This window comes from Tupaia chinensis, unplaced genomic scaffold (genome assembly GCF_000334495.1).
Source record: "Tupaia chinensis unplaced genomic scaffold, TupChi_1.0 Scaffold000290_1, whole genome shotgun sequence".
In the NCBI taxonomy this organism is placed as follows: Eukaryota; Metazoa; Chordata; class Mammalia; order Scandentia; family Tupaiidae; genus Tupaia; species Tupaia belangeri.
Genome location: NW_006159775.1, coordinates 449377 through 469942, shown reverse-complemented (window position 1 = coordinate 469942; position 20566 = coordinate 449377). Strand labels below are relative to the sequence as shown.

The 20566-nt window shown below is 43.1% G+C and overlaps 1 protein-coding gene across 1 annotated transcript in view; it reads left to right on the top strand.

Annotated features, from left to right (window-relative positions):
* Nucleotides 1–20566, top strand: part of FHOD3 (formin homology 2 domain containing 3) — a 507831-nt gene that overhangs the window by 72200 nt on the left and 415065 nt on the right. The gene's annotated exons all lie outside the window — the stretch shown is intronic.

Sequence of the window (20566 nt, the reverse complement as noted above, 5' to 3'; positions counted from 1 at the left end):
CTCTCTAGTCCCCTATGGTAAAAAAAAAAAAAAAAAAAAAAAGGTGGATTGTTCCTTACATTTTCTAGCATATGTCAAAGGTTTTTGTCAGGTTGTATTTGGAAAAAAAGACCTTAAGTAAAAGTGAGACAGCCCAGGACCAGCGGTCAGCGTAATGGTTATGTCTCTAGACTCCCATGTGGCTGACCACGATTCGAGTCCTGGACCTAGTGGCTTAAACTCACACCAGGCATGTGTGCGTGTGTGCCCAAGATCCTGAGAGGAGAATGGAGGAGAAGGGATTGCGGCATGGCCATCCCCCCAGGGGGTGATTTCTTGCTTTCTGTCTCTGTCTCTCTCTGTCTTTCTGGCAAGCGCATGCGCCCTTATAGCAAAAACCTTTCCAAAAAAAAAAAAAGTGAGACAGCTCTGGGTAGATAGCAGCGTCCTATCTACCTAACTGTAGTGGCTCATATCCCAGGTGAGTGGCTCAGTACTGCTAGAGTTCAGCTCCTCCTCTAGAGTGCATGCACAGAGATGCCTACTAGTATGTAGCCCTCTTCCAGAGGTTTCTTTAATGTATACCCTGAGAAAGTGGGAGGCCAGAGGATGGCACAGCAGCAGAATGTGGCACTGTACAAAGCTAACCCATGGGAGAGGGTTCTGGATTTGCATCCAGAGACCTCTCTGAGCCAGCTGGGTTAACACATGCCCATGTGCATGCCTTTGGTGGCGGGCTGGCTCCAGTTGGAGGTGGGTTGTGATGTTGGAACTCTGCTGTGATTGCTGTCTCTCCCTCTCTCTAGCTCTCTGATGGGGGAGATGAATAAAAACTTTGGGGGAAAAAAGGTTGAAAGTGCCACACATTGTCATGGCACTAGGTGCTTCTTTGGGCTGTGCACTGAAGTCACGCCTGCTGAGCAGAGCAGGAGCATTCACTGCTAGACAGGCCTGGTATGATGGCACTGCTTATCTTCTGGATGGGGGGTGTTTGGAGTCCAAATTTACTGTCTAGGATTAGATCTCTGGCAAACACAGCCACACCCATAATGCTAGGTAGCCTGAATTTCTGTGTGTCATTCATGACTCGTACTAAGGCATACCACCTATAGTTATCAAAACACCTATGCTTCCCTTATTCTCGAGAACTCAGTGTCCTACATATAATTTAATTAAAATGTTTTCTTTTAACGTACCAAGTTCAGGAGGAGCTTCAGGGATGTCTATGACTCCGATGTCTACGTAGTAGCCTGAGTGAGTGAGTTATTCCTGTTTTGAGATAATGTGAAATTCATGGACATAAAAATATTTTTGCTAGTAGAGGTTGAAAACCAAATCTTTTGGAGCGCAGGATGTTCCTCTCATTCTACTACTCTTTTCAGAGTGCATCTCTTATAAGGATGGACCATGCTTTTTACCCATCATTACAGGGTTTTTTATTTAAAATTTTTTATTTTTTAGAGATTTTTGTTATGGGGTGTATGCATTCACTGGAGAGACAGAAAGTGAAAAAAATCACACCCCGGGGGATGGCCACACCACAATCCCTTTTTCATTCTCCTCTCAGGACTTTGGGCATGCCTGTATATGTGCCTGGCTTGAATTTAATCCACTGGGTCCAGGACTTGAACCGTGGTCGACTATGTGGGAGTCCAGCAACGTAACCATTACGCCATCTTCTGGTCCCCCATCATTACAGTTTTTATGAGACAGAGATTTTTGACAGTCTTGCCACACAAAGATCTTCCTGTCCCAGCCTAGTTAGAATTACAGTTAGCTAGGATTCAGGCATGCATCATCATGCTCAACTTGTTTAGATAGGTCTGGGAACTGAACCTGGGCCTCTGTGTGGCCACAGCCTCATGCAGCAGCTCCCTCTTGCTTGTGCCTCTGTAGCTGGGCCTCTATGCAGTTTTACATTTGGCAAAGTGAGTTTCAGAGTCAAAGTGCAGAAATACTAAGGAAGGGTGATGCCCGCAGTGCCAGTGGGGCCTTCCCTGGAACCTTCTACCACCCAGCCCCTTGTCCACCTATGTCAGCCCATCCCCAGTCATTCCATCACATTCCATGTCTTGGAGGATGAGCCGATGGTCCTGGGCTGGCTGCGGTGATGACAGTAGCGGTGACAGTGGTAGCCACCACCTTCTCAGTTCATGAGCACATTGCATAAGCTGAGTCTGGGTTGAGGGTTTACAGCACATCAGCAAGGTGGCATGTGGGTTTGGAGCAGGGATTTGGAAGTGCACAGAGGTCAGATGGAAGCTGTCAGGAGAGCACTGGGCTGTGGGTGTTAGCAAGGGGTCAGGAGCAGCAAAGGTGGGGCATCCTGACTTCCAGCCTATTCTCTGTACAGAGTGTGGCAGAGCCCTCTTTCCAGACCATTCTCCTGGGCAAGACATGAACATCTCAATAGCTGAGCAGGAAGGGGTGGGTTAGAGACTGCAGGGGGAAGTATTAGGCACCTCCATTTCTGAACCTTTGGCTGGGATAGCCTCACAGTGTTTCAGCGGAAGTAGGAGCTCTGCCCAGTACCTGTTCTTCATTGTGAACAGCCCAGCTGAAGCATACCATGCCCCAATGACCAGGGCACCAGGAAGATAAAAGTCAGCCAGTTGCTGGAATTCTGTGCATTGGTGCTAATTCACTCTGTTGTTCCCATGAGTCCTTTTTCCAAGCCAGTTGCATACAGGAAAAGCCCTCTCCTGATGCCTGTTTGCTCTTATCTTGCATATACTATCTCTTAGGTTTATGATCTTATTTCTTCATTCACAGTAAGTCACAATCTAACCAAGAGCATTGAGGCTGCTGAGGTGGATGATGGCAGTAGCAAGAATTAGGGCTGTAGAGTGAGAATTGATTAGGCTCACTCATCAGTACACTCTCTCTCTAAAACGGTTTGATCAGTAACATGTATTTTGTCTGATGTCTAATTTCTATTTATTACGATTATGTGATTTTGATTTCGTAAGATTGTTCCCATGAGAGATCAAGAGAAAAATGGAGAAGGAAAAATTCAAAAGAAGAAAATGTGGCTTTCTAAAAACTTTGCAAAGTGCAAGGATTCATTCATACATCATTAAAATTTAAATGATGTGATTCAGCCTGTCACTGAGGACAAATGGTCCCTTTTCAGCTTTGTTTCATTTGAAATGCTTTATTTGGGTGATACTTAATTGGTTGTATGTTTTAAAGTTTACCAGGCCACAGTAAATCTGTTTAGTATAAATCCAAGTACTATTGTAAGTCATTTCCAGCAGGATTAGAACTATTAGCATGTTTCCCAAATCCTAAAATACCGAACTTGGGACTACATTTAGTTTTATATTCTTAATTTCAGACAGACATTCTTGTTCCCTCAATAACTGATTTTTTTCCCCAAGACAGTATAATATGGGGGTGGAGGGGGCATTTCTCCTTTCCCAGCCATAACATCCCTCCCTCAATAACTGATTTTTTTCCCCAAGACAGCATAATATGGGGGTGGAGGGGGCATTTTTCCTTTCCCAGCCATAGCATCCCCGTAAGAGACAGAGGAAGGAATCTGGTCTCTTTGATGAAGTTTGACCATCTAGGCAAAGGACTCTCTTCACTCTCCATACTGTTTAACTTGTGAATCAGCTGGAAATAAATTTGTTTCAAACATGTTAAAAACAATCTCCAAAGAGCTCACAGAAAATGCACTTTATTAAAAAACTATGCATGGATTTCAAAATTTGTTTTGTGCCAAAATAAGCATGTACTTAAATTCCATCTCCCTCACATTTTCCTTGAATTTGATTCTGGGTAGGAATTTAACATGTTTACAACCATGAAGTCCCTTTGTCCATAGGTACCATTTCTTAACCATCTGTGAGTACACTGAGACATACAGAGATGGACTGGGCAGCACTTAGGAAGTGTACTGTGTCCTTAACCCCAACCACAGGCATCTTCCTTCACATCCGGGAGTTGAGGCCTGTACCTCAGATACAGATGGACCGAGTGAACTGTACTTTACTCATCAGTGCACTCTCCCTCCAATTTGGTTTGATCATTAACCTTTATTTTGTCTGATGTCTAATTTCTTTTTATTAAGAGTATGTGAGGGGACCAGCAGTTGGTGTACTGCCTATGTGGCTGAACTGCCATGTAGTTGACTGCGGTTTGAGTACTAGGCCCGATGGCTTAAACTCACGCCAGGTGCGTGTGTGTGCATGCCCAAGATCCTGAGAGGAGAATGGAGGAAAAGGGATTGTGGCATGGCCATCCCCCCGGGAGGTGATTTCTAGCTTTCAGTCTCTCTTTCTGGTGAGCACACGTGTCCTATAGCAGAAACAAGACAAAACAAAACAAAAACCCACCTCTCCAAAGCCAGTTGCTACAACCTTAACTTGGGGCTCTTGCATCTCTGCATTAGACTCTTGTGAGACTCTCCCTGTGGTCTCTCTCTGCCAGTGGGATTCTCTGGCAGCCCTTTCTTCATATACTTTGCAGGATGGTCTTTCTAAAAAGCAGATCTGACCAAGGCATTTGGCTGCTTAAAACCTTTCAAAGTCAGCCTCTGGCCCTGTCCTCGTGCCGCCAGACCACCTCTGTGCCCTTAGAACCCTGCGCAAACACTTCCTACTGGTCTGCCTCCTCTCTTTCCTCCTGTGCCCTTCCCTCTGCCTTCAGTGACCGCTCTGCCTCCTTTCTCCTTTGCTTGTCCAGCTTTCCTTGTGTGTCTAGACTCAGTTCAGGAGATTAGACAGTGGAAAAGTGGTAACGCAACGCTCTTCAAGGCTGACCCGCCTGGGAAAAGCCCAGGTTCACATCCAGAGACTTCTGAAATATGCTGGATACACATGTGGCCATGATCTGGGGCTGGCTGATGGCTGAGGGTAGATATTGGGGATTCTATCTGTCTTTTTCTCTCACTCATGAAAGTATAATATTAAATAGATATTAATTTTTAAAAAGCTGTTCAAAACCAAAGAGATCTTTTTCTTTGATTGTATTCCTATCTCCTATATGCAACTGGACTATAAATGTGCCTTTTTTATTTTTTAAATTTTTTAGTTGCCAGAAGGCACATGTGATCACCAGAGAGAGAGAGAAAGTGAGAAATCATTCCCCAAGGGGGATGGCCACACCACAGTCTCTTCTCCTCCTTTTGCCTCTTGAGATTTTAGGCATGCATGTGCATGTGCCCAGCATGATTTTCAAGCCACCAGGTCTGGGACTTGAACCGTGGTTGGCCATATGGGAGTCCAGCACCTTAACCACCATGCCACCTGCTGGGCCTATATGTGCCTTTTAAAAATGAGATTCTGTAACTTAGAAATTTCTCTCTCTGTAATCACACATGGTGTGTATGGCTGTTCTGTGTATTTCTACGCTACTGAGGGATTACTAAAGAAGGAAGACAGATATGGAACCTTCAGCTGACATACTCTCCCCAGATATTTGGAAAACAGTTGGTTACTCATCAAATGAACTGCCTCAGGGAAGGGTATATATTGACTTATTATTTCTTTTACCAACTTTCCATTTCTATGAAACGCATCCAATCAACTACTATTGCCTTGGGAAATTTTTTGGTTTACAAAGTTTAAAAAATTTTTTAAAGTAATGGTTACTACTACTTCCAGAAATTTAGGCCCAAAATGTTATTTTTAACAAAGAGTAAAGGCCTAGTACATGTAATTATGCATATTAGAAGATGCATCCTATGTTTATTTCCTCCAATAAAAACGCACTGGGCAGTTTTCACTTCAGCGATACACTGACATGCTTTCCCCGTCAGGTGGGATGCCACTTGGAATTTGGAAATGCTGCAGCTTCAATCTACTTAGATAAACATGCCCGTCTGTGATTAGATTCTGACAGTGGTGGCTATCTCCTGGTGTAGATGTTCATAGCAGGTTTGCATTTTCATGTATTCTGAAAAGGTGTTTCACAGAGATTAGCTTTTAGAATGCCTGTTTTAATTCTAAGTGAAGACATTAGGAGTAGAAAGTTTGCTTTATTCTCTGGTTGCTTTTGTAGAAAGCACATGTGTTGTTTTTCTAAAAGCAGTATAATGGTTTTAATGTGTCGCCCCCAAAATGTGTTGAGATTTGTTTCCTATTGTGATGGCATTAAGAGTTTTAAGTTTTAAGAGAAAACTTAATCCGATTGTGGTGTTACAAGGTGGGGCCTTTGAGAGGTGATTAGGCATCAGGCGGGGGCCCACACAATGGGGTACTACTCATGGGTTTATAAGGAGACACAGACACACTCCGCTCTTGCTCTGTCTCACTGTGTGATGGCCTGTGCCACCCTAGGGCTCCTCAGAAAGTGCCCACCAACAAGAAAGCCCAGCTATAGGTCTTCCACCTTGGGTCTCCGAATCCATGAGTTAAATTCTTTATGAAGTACTCAGACTCAGCTATTTCTGTTATTAGCAACAACATGGACTAGAACAAGTAGTTTGAAGATACTCCATATGTGTTTGACTGCTTTAATAGTTAGACCATAGAAGGTTTGGGAGTACATCTGTGGAGTTGAGGTCACAGGGATATTTAGGTTTGTGATGATAAAAGCATGTATGGAAGGAGCCGGCAAAGTGGCATAAGGGTTAAGGTGTTGTACTCTACATGGCCGCCCGTGGTTAGAGTCCCAGACCTGGAGACTTGCCTTCTCACTTTCCTTCTTTCTTTTTCTCTCTCTGGGAAAATTAAAAATAAAAATAAATAAAATTAAACAGTTCTTTAAAAAAAATGTGTGTGGGAGGCTTGTGGCCACCCAGTTTTTAGTGTGGGACACAAGCTAGATTCTTTTTCAGAATTCCTATTCTTTTGCTAAATTCATTTTCATAAATAACACTAACACAGTGATCTGGGGGGAAATTCTCTGTTTTAGTGGGATAGGAAGGTTAGAGAATGTGTTGGGCTCTAGGGAACATGTAAAATATAAAAAATAAGGTAGAACTTACAGACATTAGTTTTACAATAGGTCTGGTTATAAACATGTTAAATTCTTACCCAGGATCAAATTCAAGGAAACTGTTGTGAAATAACGCTGGATATAGTCAGAGGAATTTAAAAACAATTATGCTTTGCTTTCTTCTCCTTAGTCAAGGGGTGCTTTGGAATCTGCCTTTCTAGCTGTGTAGTCATCAGGAACTATGACTGTTCTCTCCACTTGGCCTCTCTCTATTGCTGGCTGTCCCCCCTTGGGTTCAAGTGGAGGCCTCCCAGACAGCTGGTGGCCAGGACAGCTGTGGTGACCCAACTTGAGTGTGCCCCTCCCAAGGATGGAGCTCCCAATTTAGCTGTTGGGTTTGTGCATAAAATGCCACAGTACAGCAATCCGAGCTCTCACTTTCTGTTTAAATAAAAAGGCAGATGCTTCACACATGTTTTTACAAATTGACATAAACCATGGAAGGAAAGAATGCTGATATTCAATAGGAACCCTGTAGCAACTTGTTACTTGTAATTTTTGGGTTTACCAGAAGAGCAAATGCAGAAAACAAAAAACTTGCATCTGTGCTGACACTGGATTAGGAGGTAACGCATGCTCTTCAAGCGCCTGAGTAATGGGCGAGGGGAGCATCTATAAATAGTGAGTGCAACTGATGGCCCCCAACACGGGAAGCTTCCTCTACCCAACGTCGTCTCCTGTGGGCACATGTAGCTGGGGAGGAACACAGCCTAGGAGAGTGGCGAGCACTTTTTCACCTTTCTCTCTGTATCAGGAAGAGCAGATGCTCACGTCACAGAATGAGCCTGCTGAGTACTGTTAGGTCTGAAGCATAGTCTATTGGGAGGACCTAAAAATAGGGCTGAGAAAGGTTTGCCCCTTTTCTGGAAGAAGATACTGGCCTATATGACTCTCAGAGGCATGGGACAGCTCCCAGTGGACCAGCGTGTTCAGTTACACTTGACTAATTCTCCTGTCTCTTGCAGGGCTCAACTCTCTTATGTAGCTGAGTTTCTCTTTGAATATAGAGTCTGGAGAGGGAAGTTTTGGGCCCTGGGCATTCCTTACTAATTGCAATAGATTTATACCAATCTGTCCACACACTCTTCAGTCCTCCATGATGGTGCCAGGCATATGTCCATGTGGAATTAATTGATAGTGTGCTCTTAGAAACAGATGAGGTACAACTTGAGAAGATAGTCTGTGGCTACCAAATACAGTCAGGTGTCATGTGGACTAAGACAGCCTGGGAGTCATGAGCCAGCTGGGAGTGCTGAGGAAGCCAGTTGTCAGTTGCACAGCATGAACCACTCTTGAATCGCAGCTCTCACTGATTACCTGGTATGGCAGTACACCTTGTAGTATAAGAGAAGAACTGTGTGCCAGCCTGCTCACCCCTGGTGATGTACCAGTGTGTGTGTGCTGCCTCAAGGGAGTGGTGGTGTGAGATCTGGGAATAAGGCTGGAAACTGCTCTGCTAAACAATGAATAGGGAGTTGTACGTGTGATTAACCCTATCCCAGGTTAGCTCAGGACAGCTGGTGTCATAACAAGGTCTTAGATGACACTGGCTAGAGATTTGATGTTAAATATTTTTCATTCCGTATCATAGCTTTTTTTTTTTTTTAAAGCAAATGTTTGCCTAAAGACAGACCCAACTCTGGGAAAGGGTCAGACAGAGCCCCAGTGTTTGGTTAGAGTCTTTCGGCTTATCTATGATTAACTTAGATGCTTGATAAATTCTTTGCCCGTTCTAGCAGCTTTATGACCGTCAGGGTCTGACTGTTGGCAGTGCAGACTGATAAGTAGGAAGTTTTACAGTCTGCGTAGTGTAAATAGTAAGTAGAGACATCTCTTGCTGGTCTTTCATTACAGCTCTTGACTTTCCAGTAGTCCTGAGTTCTTGGTGTTTATTGGTATCTCTTTTACCCCACTCTTTTCTTACTCCCAAGACAAATGGCACTGTTAAAAATGGCCACGACTCAGCCAAAGCTTACTAGTGACCATCAGGAAAGACTGTGTCACAGGTCTAATTAGAATTGGTACTCAGGCCCTTCAACTGTTGTTTTCACTCACATCGCAACCATTCTGATTGGATTTATTCTGGTAATAAGCTAATAAACAGTATTCCTGAGTATATTCTAAAAACTAAAACTAATTTTTAAAAATGAAAGTGTAGATTAGGTTGACTTTCCATGTGTGGGGAAATATATACAGTTGAATTAATTCTGTTAGGTTTAAATAGCAGAAAAAAGAGATACTTTTAAATGTTCAAATACTGATCCATACAGTACTCAATGTTGCTGCTGGGTAGCTGCTTCTGTAAGACCATTCTCAGTCTTGCCAAGTTGGTTGGCCTTGAAAACCTTACTTCAGCTGAATCAAGAGTTTGTAAGGTTCATACTCTAAGGAGCTTTAACTATGTAACCTAAAACACGATTATAGTGTATGTGATGAGTTTTGGAGATGGGTTAGGTTTTAGAATCATACAGTAAGTGGTGACTGGCTTAATTATTTTTTTCTTTAGAAATTTTTCAGAGCAATGAAGGTGATGCATGCTGTTGAAAGTAAATACATGTGGCTCTGAGTCCAGGGAGGTTGCTGGCAGACCTTTCAGTCTACATCTCCAGAATCAGCAGTCAATAGGAACACAACAGTGACTTGCAGTCTTTCTATCCAGCTGGCACTGCCATGAATGTTTCTGATGGCTTTGGGCACATGTCAGTTCCATGTCATTGTTCGTGAACTATGTGAAGTCCCCTTGTATAAGCATGTCACTCTGCTGACCAGAGGGGCCGCTTTTCTCTAAGGTCTCATCTGCACCCCTGTGCCTTTGAGAAACAATCTGATTCAGATTAGAAAACATAAACTAGTATCCTTGAATAAGCCTTTCATAATTAAATCTGGTTAAATTAAGTGCCGAGCAAAGCAGTTTATCAGATGTATAGGAGGGGTGTATCATGCAGAGGAGCAATGGGCTTACAATTTGGGGGTAGCACGTGTATAGCGGTTAGGGCACTGGACTCCTTTATGACTGACCATAGTTCGAGCCCCAGACCCAGCTAGACGCATGTGCGTGTGTGCCCAAAATCTCAAGAGGAGAATGGAGGAGAAGGAATTGCAGCATGGCCATGCTCCCCCTGTATAGGAGGGGTGTATCATGCAGAGGAGCAATGGGCTTACAATTTGGGGGTAGCACGTGTATAGCGGTTAGGGCACTGGACTCCTTTATGACTGACCATAGTTCGAGCCCCAGACCCAGCTAGACGCATGTGCGTGTGTGCCCAAAATCTCAAGAGGAGAATGGAGGAGAAGGAATTGCACCATGGCCATGCTCCCCTGGGGGGTGATCTTTTGCCTTCTCTTTCTGTCTCTCTGGTGAGTGCACATACCCAATAGCAAAAAAATCCCTCTTAAAAATTTTAGTATTTTTGAAATTGAGCAAGAAGTAGTTAACATTTTCACCATTTTAACACGAGAAATGAAACAACCAAGCAGGAGGTGGTAGGTTGGGAAATGGCAGTAAATACAGCCCAGGGATGCTTCTGTTCTCTCCTTTTTGGATCTCCCAGTGCCCAGCTTCCCCAGCATTACTCTGCAGCTCAGTGTCCTAGGGGCATCTTCTTCCTCACAATTCTTCTCCCCCACTTTTCCTTCAGAAGCCCTCTGTCCAAATCCTCATTCTGCTATGCATTTTAAAATGTAAGCAATGAAAGCTTTTTATGATAATAAAAATACATGTTTGTGATAGAAAATTGCAGTATTTATGATTTAAAGCCATGATTACAATTTTGGGATCTTGTTGGAGATCTGAGTGGGTTAGAATAACGAAAAAGCAGGTATGGGAAGGAGGTCAGATGTGGACTGAATTGCATATGGGTGAAGCTCTTGGAGTATGTGGAACTGCTGAGATAATTTCAACACATTTTTGACCACTGGGAACCTGTGAAAAGCAAGGTTTTACCTAATAGCATTTTGTCAGTGTAAATCTGGTGAGAATCCCAACACACTGGGAGAACAGAGAAAGAGGGGATGCTAAGAACATGCCCCATAGGGAGGGCAACACTGGAAAAACTCCATGCCATTTCAACACATTGAATCATACTACTTGTTAATGGTGAATAATAGTAGAAGTACTTAGAGGCCCCATAGAAGGGCTGTGTGTGGCAGGCACAGGAACACAGTAAGAAAGATACAAATTTCATAAATTTGCTTTCTTGCCTTTCCACATTCTAGGTAACCTTTTTTTTTTTTTTTTTGTAAGATTTTTGCTATAGGGCGCGTGCGCTCGCCAGACAGACAGAGAGAGACAGACAGAAAGCAGGAAATCACCCCCCAGGGGGGATGGCCACGCCACAATCCCTTCTCCTCCATTCTCCTCTCAGGATCTTGGGCACGCATGCACACGCGCCCGGCGTGAGTTTAAGCCACCGGGTCCGGGACGCGAACCACGGTTGACTACGTGGGAGTCCAGCGACATAGCCATTACATTAACTGTTGGTCCCTAGGTAACCTTTTGAGATCTGAGTGAAGAGCTCCCTGCCTGCCTGTTCTGCCCTCTGTGGGACAACCCCTTTAGACAATGTCTACAGCTGTGATTGTCCGCTATTCTGTAGGTCCTCCTTGTGTGATGGGCTTTGAGTATGAAGGACGAAGTAGCTCATTCCAAAGAGGAATTAACAGAAATTTATTATCAGAGGGTAACTTGTATGTGGGAGGAAGCAGGGTAGACAGCGACCTATAAATATTTGTGGCTGTATATTCTGCACCATCTCACAGTAGGCTGGAGCTTTCTAAGGTACAGCAGAGTAGCTGAACAATGGAGGCAGACCTCAGAGAAAACAGGTCAAGGTGTTAGGGATGTGACTGCCATGGGATTGGGAGTGGAAGGAGCAAGTCACTTGGTGGGAGATGTAACTGTTCTCGGCTTCGAGATCATTGACCTTTCTCTGTATCAGAGGCCAGTGGCATCATGGGGCACAGACCTACAGTGTCAGTGAGAATTATTAGTCATTATCTTACTAAGACCCTCCAGATAAAAATTTATAGGTGGTTTGACTTAAACAGAAATTCCTACTCCAGACTAGAACGTTCACTCTAGGGCAGAGGAGAGTGGAAGGCCCAAGATGGCATTAGTTCTCACAAAATGGAGTCAGTTTGGTTCATTCACAAAATCTCTATGTGCCTTTAGTTTTCATACTTTCTTGAGCCTCATAATTCTCCAACCAGATGAAACAGTTTTAGAGTCAGGGATCACGTTTATATTCCCTCCCTCCACCTAAAGTGGTGTGTCTGTGTAGTAAGCGTGAGAGTAATTTTTGTTGACGAGGCCATCCTTTTCTTGTTTTGTCTTGGCAAATTGCAAAATGCTCCCTTCCTCCATTCGTGACTTTCAATTTCTTGTGAGAAATAGAGCCCCTTCTCTGTTCTGCTTAAGTAAAGAAGGTTTACTGCCGGATCACAAGAGTGTCTACGAAACAGGGGAGCCAGAAGAGGCTTGGCCTGCAGGAGAAGAGGGTATGGGAAATGGAAATCCTTGAGAAGCAGGGGGACTCCTGTCTGTCTGCCTGTCCTGTCAGATGCTCTTTGAACATGGAGCAGGATGGCTGGTTACTCAAGTGACCAGGATTGACTATACTCTCTGACTTCCACACTGCATTTTTCAGAGGAGGAATTAGATTGATTCCTTTACGTCAGATGTCCTGGGGCCACTGGCTGTCAACATTTTTAAGCAGGATTGTGAGAACACATCTTAAAAACAGTGTGGGCTGGCGGGGCATGCCAAGCTTCTCCAATGAAACTTAAAATATTTCAGCAGCAGGCAGTTGAGAATGTTAATTAAGGGGCCGTGTGTCAACATTACTTAGAATAAAGACAGAGATATACCACACTGGCACATGAGGCTTTGGCATAGGGAGTGGCGCCTCATGAAGAGTTTTGAGGTGTAATTAGGAATGGAAGATTGTATTCCATGCAGACTTGCCACCAGGTTGTCTGGCAAACTAGCATGGCAGACCAGAGTGTCATATCTAGGGTCACAGACTGTGAAAAGCCATTCTGTGTAACTGCTGTATCTGGCTATGGAGGTGGAGGGAGTGACACCCTGTCTAGCATGAACTGCTACCAGTCTTAAAGATTCACACACTTCAGTGGGAAAAGGGAGAGGGGGAGAACTAAGTTGATTTATAGCTAGTGAGATTAAGAGCCCCAAAAAGTGGGTGTAGGAAACACTCAACTTCCTATGGCAGATTCTGGGCAGGGACAAAGGCACATAAGACTCATTTATTTTATTTTATTTTTTTATTGCCAGGGAGCGTGCACACTTGTATTTGGGAGGAGAGACAGATGGACAGAGACAATGTGGGGCATGGCCACTCTGCAGTTCTTTTGCCTCTATTTCTCCCTCCCATCAGAATTTTGGGCATGCCCACACATGCACCCAGTGTATTTCACAAGCCTCCAGGTCTGAAATTGAAACATCAGCCGTGCGGCATCTGACTTCCTTAACCGCTGATCTATGGGGCCGGCCCAGGACTTTGAATTTTTATAGATGATCAGTATGCTGCAGGAGAGTCCCCATACTGCCTCCTTACTTTGGAGCAGTCATCAGTTTTGTTAGAAATTACGCTCTTTCCTTTGCTGTGGGAAAAAGGATGACTTTACAAAGCCATCTCTCTGCTTTTAACTTGTTAACACTGGTAAAGAATTCTTAGCATTGGGGAAGTTATCAGGGGGTCAAAGTGAAAAGGAGTTGAACACCATACGGAGGGGACAAAGAGGACAGGAGGGAGTAGCTCGGTATCAGTGGAGTATCATGAAGACATAAGGTCTTCTTGGGGAAGAGTCCTCTCCTATTCCTTGGACTGTCCAGAAGATAACATGACATTGCCAACATAGGGAAGAAATTTTGTTGTTTTGCAGCGGGAAAAGGTGAGAAGCTGGCCTCTAAAGAGTTTGCCTGCTAGCAGTCCCATGGATCATCTTCCAGAGCTCATTCTCACTATGAGGGTTGCGGGGGGCGGAATGGGGGGAGCTCAGTAGACCCTGTAAGCTCATGGATGGGAATGGGCATGTGTTGACTCACATGGACAATGAAACTTAGTGTTTATCTTCAGAGACTTTGAGATTCTTGGTGGGATGCTGAAATGGACCTGAGAACATGAGAGGTATTTTCAACTCTTCTTGCAGTTAAAGGGTCTTCATTTGGAAGAGAACAAAGACATGGGACTTAGGCAGCCCTTTGGTGCTGATGATTTAACTGACTGGTCATTTCATTGTGCATGGTCTTCATTTGCCATAGGACTAGGACCCGGTAAATAAGTCAGTTTTTAAAGCTAAAACAAACAAACAGCCCCCCCAAACCAAGAACCACAGGGTTAAAAATGTTTAATTCCTGGAAGTCTGCCAGCAACTTCTAGTAAAAGCTATACCACCTAGTACATAGTAGTAAATAATAATTTTTTATTGAGCTTTAGTGAAACTTAGAAACAAATTGGTAAGCACATTCTGAGCATTTCTAAATGATTGCAGATTTACTAGAAACTGATGGGATTAGCTAAGTGTGGATAGTGCTAAGCCAGACTCAGACAGGGCATAACATTAGGCTGGTAAACCTTGTTCTGGGCAATAGATTTGATAGGAACTCTGGTAATATCCTGTGACTTAATGTTGTTACTTGTTAGATGGAGTCACTATTTGTTTAAGCCTCACCTATTGTCATTTTTGTTGTTTTGAGTCATCAGGATGAAACGGATAGGCCCATTGGATGCTGAAAGTCTGTCGTACATTCATTTAAAAAAAATCAGTGTCTTGTATCTTGAGGAATACTTAATAGTGTTTCAAGAGATACAAAGCTGATAGGAATACATATTTTGAATTTGACAGGGTTGAGATCCCGGTAGATTAAAGTCAGCTAAAAAGGTGAAGCATAATGAGAATTAATGTCCTGCCTTGGGTTGAAATTATTAATACATGAGCATAGAAAGAGACTTGGAAAAACAGCATTTCTATACTAGAAGACCTATGTGTTTTGATTGACTCCATTTACAGAATCGAAAGCTTTATTGGATGAGATGACCTAGAATACTTCATACTCTGTTAAAGACATATAGTGTCCACAGCTTCAAAGCAATGCAAGCTGTATCTCAGAAGGACTCCCGGCTGTCTGGAGGGCAACCTGAACAAGATGCAAGGAAGAGTTTTGGGTGGCCACAGGGTCTGGGGAAGCCTAGTCTGGAAACCCATTGGTGGAGCACAAAGCTCTTGGTACCTGTCCTTACGTAGGAGCAGTCCTGTTCTGGGGATCCTGTGGGCAGCACCAACCCTGTGGCAGAGGGTCCTGCTGGACACAGTTGACTCAGGTTTGAGCAAGCTCAATGGCTGCATGCAGATGTGTCTTCAGTGGGTGAAGAGTAGAATTTGGTGGCCTCCGAGGTCCCTTCCAAATCTCAGATTCTGCAGTACTGGACCATCTACATTTTGTTGTAATTTTAGAGCTGAAAACATATGGTTTAGAGACAGCTTTATCATTATAATTTTGGTTATGTAACACTATAAAAGGAAACTGTGATATGACTGTCCTTTCAGTGGGAAGGCTCAAGGAAGTCCCAGAGAAGCAAGAAAAACCATGGCTATTTTGCAGAGAGTGAGCTTCGTTGAGAGCAGTTGTGCTGGGAAAATGGTCTTGTTCCGTGAACAACATGCTGCCACTGAAGAGTGCAAAGGAAATGGGCAACATGAGCTGCGTGTCCCCAGAATGCATTTTACATTTAGTCAGTATAGGCCGACTCCACTGGGTAGATATGAGGATTTTATAAAAGCCCTTTCTCCCTTTGGTGATCTTTTAGGAGCATTTCTGCTTTCCAATAATCATAGCTTTGTTTGACCATGCAGGCTCTGCCTCTCAGGGAGCCGGAGCTGTGCTTTTCAGAGCAGTTATTACAGCTGGCATGGTGGCCGAGGGCCACTGGGACCATGGCTGTCCTGGAGATTTCCTTCAGAGAGAGGCCCTGATTACTCTTTATTTTTGTGCATGTTGTTTTACTCTGATCTGTAATTTAAAATCCACTAGACAAAGAGTCTGCAGAATACCAGCTGGATGCTAGTTTAAAGACTTTCTTCTCTTTTTCTCCCTTTTTTGATTTTAAGGAGGGCTATCCATTTTGGTGTTTGCTTGTTTAGAAGCTGGTGAAATACACCTTTTGATTTCCTTAACTGGTGGACTGGGAGGTTGAAAAAATATCACCAGTTTAAGACTTATGTTAAAGTTTTTATTTTTTTTTTCCCTAGAAAAGGGGACAGAGAGCTCTCAGCTTACTTAATCTTTCATAGATAAGGGGAAGACCACATGGTTTCTGGAATGAATCCTCTAATCACAGCCTGAACCATTATGGGATACCAAGGAACACTTGCATGTATGCAGGGTGCCTAGTTCTGCCTTCCTTCTCTGGGCCATGTTGGAGTCACATATGGAAAGGAGGAAGGCAGGTAGGTGTGAACAAAACTGTGCTCCCACTCCAGGGCCACTGTACTACAGAAGACAGCAAATGGCAACTTTTTGCTGTTTTTGAAAGGCAGATGTGGGCCAGACCCATGGCTTAGTGGTTAAGTGAACTGGATCCTGCATGGCTAGTCACATGGTTTGAGTCCCAGACCCAGCAGCTTGAGAAACACATTTGGTGCAAGTGCATTATGTGTCCAAAATCCCAAAAGGAGGGAGAGGTCGAAGAGAAGGGACTGCAGCGTGACTGTGCTCCATGGGGGTGCTTTCTTCTCTCTCTGTCTCCCTCTGGTGAGTGCATGCTCCTTCTAACAAGAACAACAACAACTGAACTTTATGGGGAGAGTGATAGCTTTTCTTTATGGTTTTGTGATTCCCTGCCTTACATGAAAGGCTTATCTTTCCCTTTCCCATTCCCTTCAATAGTTCATATGTCTTAATGTCTTAGGACACATCTTGAATCTCAGACAAAGTCATTGCTACAACTCAGACTTGGTTGGACATTGTAAGGTGAATGTTATCAAACTGCTACTGGACTGGAAGTATAATTTGAAAGAAAAAAAAGTTACAAAATTTCTTTTTTAGTTTTTGGTATAGGCCCATGCACTCAACTGGGGAGAGAGATGGAAAGTAAGAAATCATCCCCACCTGCCATGGCTATGCGGCAATTCCTCTCCTCCATTCTCCTTTCAGGATTTTGGGGCACACAAGCCTCTGGGACCAGGGACTGAAACTGTAAAGCTGGCCATGTGGGATCCAGCCACCTTAATCACCAAGCCACCTGGCTACCCATGGAAGTACAATTCTTTCCAATCCTCTATTAACAGGCTCCCCCGATTAGGTCAAGCCTGCCTAGGATAATCTCCCCATTGATTAATTTAGAGTAAACTTGACTTGGGACCTCAATTACATGTGCTAAATCTCTTTATTGTTGCCACATAGTATAACCTAACCACAGTGGTGATATCGTAGCATATTTCAAGTCTTACCCACATTCAGGGGGAGGAGATTACAAAATGTGTCCTACCAGGGGAGGGAATTGTGGAGGTCATTTTAGGATTCTGTCTACCAACTCTTCTAAACAGTTACTTATCTAAGCCTCAAAGAATTACACAGGATTAGTCAGTAACAGTTTTCCTTACAGAGCTTAAATTCCTTTCCACCTCCGGTACACTCACTTCGTACTTTTATCATAAATTTCACCACATTTCCTGTATAGGATGAACTCCATTAATACTTCCAGCAGGAGAAAAGAAATCAAATTAATTCAATTAAGAAAATTAGAATTTTATTCCATCTAGAATACTCTGGGCATATAACTTCACATAAGGCCAGTAAAGTGCGATCTATAGACCACTACTGTTTCGAGAACTGTTACCAGTTCACAATGCGATACAGAAAATAAGAGTAAGCATTTAGGAACTTAGGAACATGTGTAATCAGTTCACCTTGCCAAGTGATCAATAGACAAATTTCTTTAACCAGAGTGTAGAACACGTCAGATATTTTTGGAGAGGGATAGGGAGGGACAAAGAGAGGAAAAGTGAGAAATCACCCCTCAAGGGGGATGGCCACATCACAATCTCTTTCTTAATATTTTCTCATACATAATTATGCCAAATGGGAGTAGATATAGTTTCTTAATTTATAGGTTAATGTTATTAAATATTGTTTGTTGGTCAGCATATTTTTTTAAGAGATTTTTGCTATAGGGTGCCTGTGCTCGCCAGAGAGACAGAAAGTGACCCCCCCTCTGGGGGGGGGGATGGTCATGCCACAGTCCCTTCTCTCTTGGAATTTATTTTGGGTACACACACACACACCACACACACACACACACACGCACAGAGAGAGTTTTAAATTGCTAGGTCCAGGACTCGAACTGCAGGAGTCCAGCAATGTAACCATTACACCATCTGCTGGTCCCTGTCAGTGTATATTGTTTATTTGTCATCTTAACTTACTGATGGAAAATACATTTTACTGAAATTTTTGGCAAGAAGAGACTCCTTTTCTGAATAGGCAGTAGTAAAGTAGTAAGTAGTAACCTAAATGATGCAATGGATGTCATTTCAAGAACAAAAAATTTTTAAAGTTTACTTATTTCATGATAGATAGATACACACGCACACAAACACACACTCACACACCACACAGGCTCACATATGCGTGCACGCGCGTGCACACACACACACACACACACACACACACACACACACACAGATACAGCATCCCCAACAGGGTCGTGATGCCACGATCTATCCTCAGCCTTATCCAGCTCAGATTATGGGCACATATCTGCTTGGAGTACTCAGGGACGTTTGTAGATGTAAATCGTCAACCTTCTTGTGTGGGTATGCATCACAGAGTGTTACATTTACTTTTGTGCCACTATCTAGCCTCTAAAGAGCAAAAGATTTTGGGACCAGCAGATGGTGTAATGGTTATGTCACCGGATGCCCCTGTAAGTTAACCTCGGTTTGAGTCCTGGACCCAGTGACTTAAAACTCAATCTGGGTGCATGTCCAAGATCCCGAGAGAAGAATGAATGGAGGAGAAAGGACTGCAGTGTGGACATACCCTTGGGGGGTGATTTCTCACTTTCTGTCTCCCTATCTCTGGCAAGTGCACGTGCTGTATAGCAAACATCTCTCTAAAAAAAAAAAGATTTTTTACATTCATTTTACCTGGTTGCATGATCTCTCCTAATCAATAGTGTAGCCATAATCAGCCAAATAAACTGCTAAAATCACAATGTGTTATTTTGTGAGAATATATTGGTAATGAAGAGATAAGATCATTGATATGTAAAATTACATATAAATTAAATACATGGAAAAATAATTCTTGGGAGGAAAGAATTCAGTAAAAGAGCCGACAATTGTAGGTATCCACAATTTCATATCAACATTAGTACTTTATGTGTTTCTTATTAAGTAATACTTTGGTTTGCTTAGAATAAAAAGACAATATATAGTTGTCAAGACAGTATTGAAAGACTGCATCAAAAATGTTTGAATGGGCTCAACTGTAGTGGCTGAGGCCACATGGAAGCCTGGTTTGAGTTCCAGGTTCAACCTAAACAAGCCAGGTATGGTGGAGTATGTCTGTGGTTTTAGCTAAGCAGGAGTCTGGGAGAGTTGTGACATGGCAAAACTCTGAAAACCACCTATTTTGCTCTCTCTATCCCTCTAGGCCTTTTCTCATTTAAAAAAAAAAAAAAAAGATGGACATGATGTTGGGTGACTCTTCAGCACAGAAAATAGCTCCAGTATCACTTTCTAGTGATGTATTCAGAAACTGGCTAATGATACAGAAAGCCAGTTCCTTGAACAAAGAAATTCACATTTTTTTTTTCCTCTATAGCTTAAAGAATGCACTGATTTGCTAATATGGCAATTCTAGTAAGTGCATAATTTGAACATGATGTTGAAATGTTGGAAAAATTCTTTCCAGTTTTATTGCTCATAAACACAACGAGCTCTGAGCTATACAAAACCATAAGGAATTACCTTGTCAACGAGTGTGGTTTGGACTTTAAGTTTTGCTTGAAGAGGGTGTATTCTTCAGCACTGTTATAATGATAGGAGACCATTCTAGAGCAGCTGCAGGGATTAAAGAGTTTGCAGCAGGATGTAAATTGGTGCACTCCTTCCGTCCTGAGAACATTTGGATAAGAAAAATTGTCATCTGAGCTAAACAGTGTGCTTAGTGATGACATAAATACAGTTTAAAGACAGAGGCGTTTGCAATTATTCTTCCTTTTTTGATAATATGGAAGCTAATCATGAACTGGTATTGTCTGCTGAAGTATGAAGGTATCCAGGGAAAAGTTCTGAGGAAAATGAACTAAGTTCTTAGTATTTCTCAAAGACAAGGACCCAGCTTGTTCTCAATTCTTTGAAAGTGTGAAGTAGACATCCAGACTTGTTCATTTGTTTTTTAGCTTAGGTATTAAAACTTCCATGCAAGGAAGGAATGCAGCACGTTTTCAGTTGCTATGTTGGGATCCTCCTGCCTCAGCTTCCTGAACAGCTGGCCATTGCAGGTGGATGCCACTATGTGTGGTTCTTAAGGTGTACCAGGAACCAAACCTGGGCCTCCCATGTGGCCTCAGCCTGTTGAGTAGCAGCAACTACCAGTCTGTACTACCACAGCTGGGCC